This window comes from Dipodomys merriami, unplaced genomic scaffold (assembly GCF_024711535.1).
Source record: "Dipodomys merriami isolate MVZ:Mamm:240054 unplaced genomic scaffold, mDipMer1.0.p SCAF_317, whole genome shotgun sequence".
NCBI classification, from domain to species: domain Eukaryota; kingdom Metazoa; phylum Chordata; class Mammalia; order Rodentia; family Heteromyidae; genus Dipodomys; species Dipodomys merriami.
The window spans coordinates 1,186,535-1,188,766 of NW_027204682.1; the positions used below are offsets into that span (position 1 = coordinate 1,186,535).

Below are 2,232 nucleotides of genomic sequence, written 5' to 3' on the forward strand. Positions count from 1 at the left end.
GAGTATGAGTATACCCCTCTTCATATGGAAGCCTAGAGTGGACATTTAGACATTGTCCATGAGTTGGTAGCTCAAGGCAGATATTCATGCAATAACTCTAAATGGCTGACACCCCTGCACAGCGCTTATATGTGGAATAATACCAGAGTGGAAGATACCAATCCCCAAACTAAAGGCCTCTTGTCCGCCTTGCATGTTGCTGCTGGGAATAGACATCGAATAGGTACTCTGTTGAACCATTATATCAAACCAAGTTTGAAGAACAGCTTGGAAGAAACTGCATTTAATATTGCCAAAAGGATAAGTATGTATCACTACCTCTTTGAAGTTGTGGAAGGCTGTACAAATTGTTTTCATAAGTCGTAATGTTTTGGTTAAGTTTATTAAATTTCAAAAATGCCAGTCCATCCTTTGTGGCCCTACCATTTTTTTCACAATACAAAGCAACAGCAATATCTTACTTTAAAGATTCATGGATTCCATGGTATTCTTCCAAGTGAATTGCCTGACTCTGATGTCAAAATATATTCAAGAATTTTTTGTATACATCTATAATGATTTCTGCAGAGTTTGTGATTTTTTAATCAGAAATAATTTTAACTTATCTGTTGAAATGAATAGTATAGAAACTAAAGATGTTCCTGGTGCTTTTAGGAAAAAAGTATATCTATGTTTGTACAATATCCATAATCTATTTCATTCGCTCCTATATATAATACTTTGACTTCTACATTTTTATATAATGTATAGTTTCATTAATAAATGTGTCCTTTCAGATTGCATTCCATATAGAAGAAGTTTAAGATTCCTTTTTTTCCTAGGTCCTTATATTATTTTATTTCTTTGGGATAACATGACAATGTTATCTAATTTCAAGTTTTGTAAAGATTATGCTATGTAAAGGCCTTTCTAGGGTGAAGATTTAATACACTGATGTCAAACTAACCTTTAATTCTATGAATTGCATGTATTGTTACACTTGTATTTTTGTAATCAACTTTTTAATAACTGTTTTTATATTTCTTGCATCAGAAGAATGAAAAATATGGAATACTTCACAAATTTTCATATCATCCTTGTGCAAGTGCCATGTTAATCTCTGTGGTATTGTAATTTGGGTAGACCTGCTGCTGAAGCATGTAGTACCCTCTAAATTTAAGTACTTAATGATGCAATCTTTATACAGGCATATAGCCATGGTTGCCTATTTGTAACAAGGAACCCTTATTGTTCCTTAAAATGCGATTGATCTTGTTTCTCTAAAATTCTGTGTATAGTGGAAAAGCTTATATCATTTGGTCGATTGCTCATATTTACAATTTTTTTGTCAATGACTATTTTGTCGTTTTCATTTTAAATTTGATCATACTTTGAAGCCTTTAAAGCTAAGACCAAAGGTGATGGCTTTTCAAGTACTTATTTATCAACTGAGTTAGCTTTGTAGAGCTAATGGGTTCAAAGTAAGCCTTGCTTGAGAGCTACTTCTAAACTTCCGCAGCTTAAAATTTCCCAAATGAGGTCTTGCTGGGACAAATGTCTACCTGAACCTTTACCCTTCTTCCTTGTAGGAACAGACCAACCAGAATATCTTACCCTGACAGCATAGATTGTCTTACTGGAACAAAACTAATCTTAGTTACAAGGGATCATAGAGAGATTAACAGTTCAGTCATAACTGTTCAGACTAGAAGGGATTTTATCAAAATATAATTGTTTATTATACCTATCATTTCAAAAGTAGCTAAAGCCAAGAAGGTGAAAAAATTTTCATACGCATGATTACCTACTGTCCTGGCCTGTCTATCATCCAACCAAGCAGGAACTTACACTACTGACTCTCTATCACCAAATATTTCCATAGCTCCTGGAAAAGTCCATATGTTTCTCCTCGATATTAGGCCTTAAATTGGTAATGTTTTAATCACAGTGTTTCCTCTTGCCTCTAGGCTGTAAATCTACAAATGGTAAAGCTTGAAGTCTAACTCTACCAAACACTGAGGTAGAGATAATGGAATAATACTTTAAAACAGAGTTGCCTTTGATTCCCTAACCACAACACAACAATGCAAAACAATTTTTATATTATATATACTTATATATTTTATATTTATAAATATAAAATATGTGCTGATTTTAAATTTCACACAGTGAATCTTACTAGAATTGATAATTTGACAAATATATTGACATTTATTCCAATAAATAGAATGGAATATAAATAATTAGATTTAG

The 2,232-nt window shown here is 32.5% G+C and overlaps 1 pseudogene; it reads right to left on the reverse strand.

Moving 5' to 3' along the window:
* Positions 1-1,039: 1,039 nt before the first annotated feature.
* On the reverse strand, positions 1,040-1,139 carry LOC138841358 (U6 spliceosomal RNA; annotated as a pseudogene).
* Positions 1,140-2,232: the final 1,093 nt, after the last annotated feature.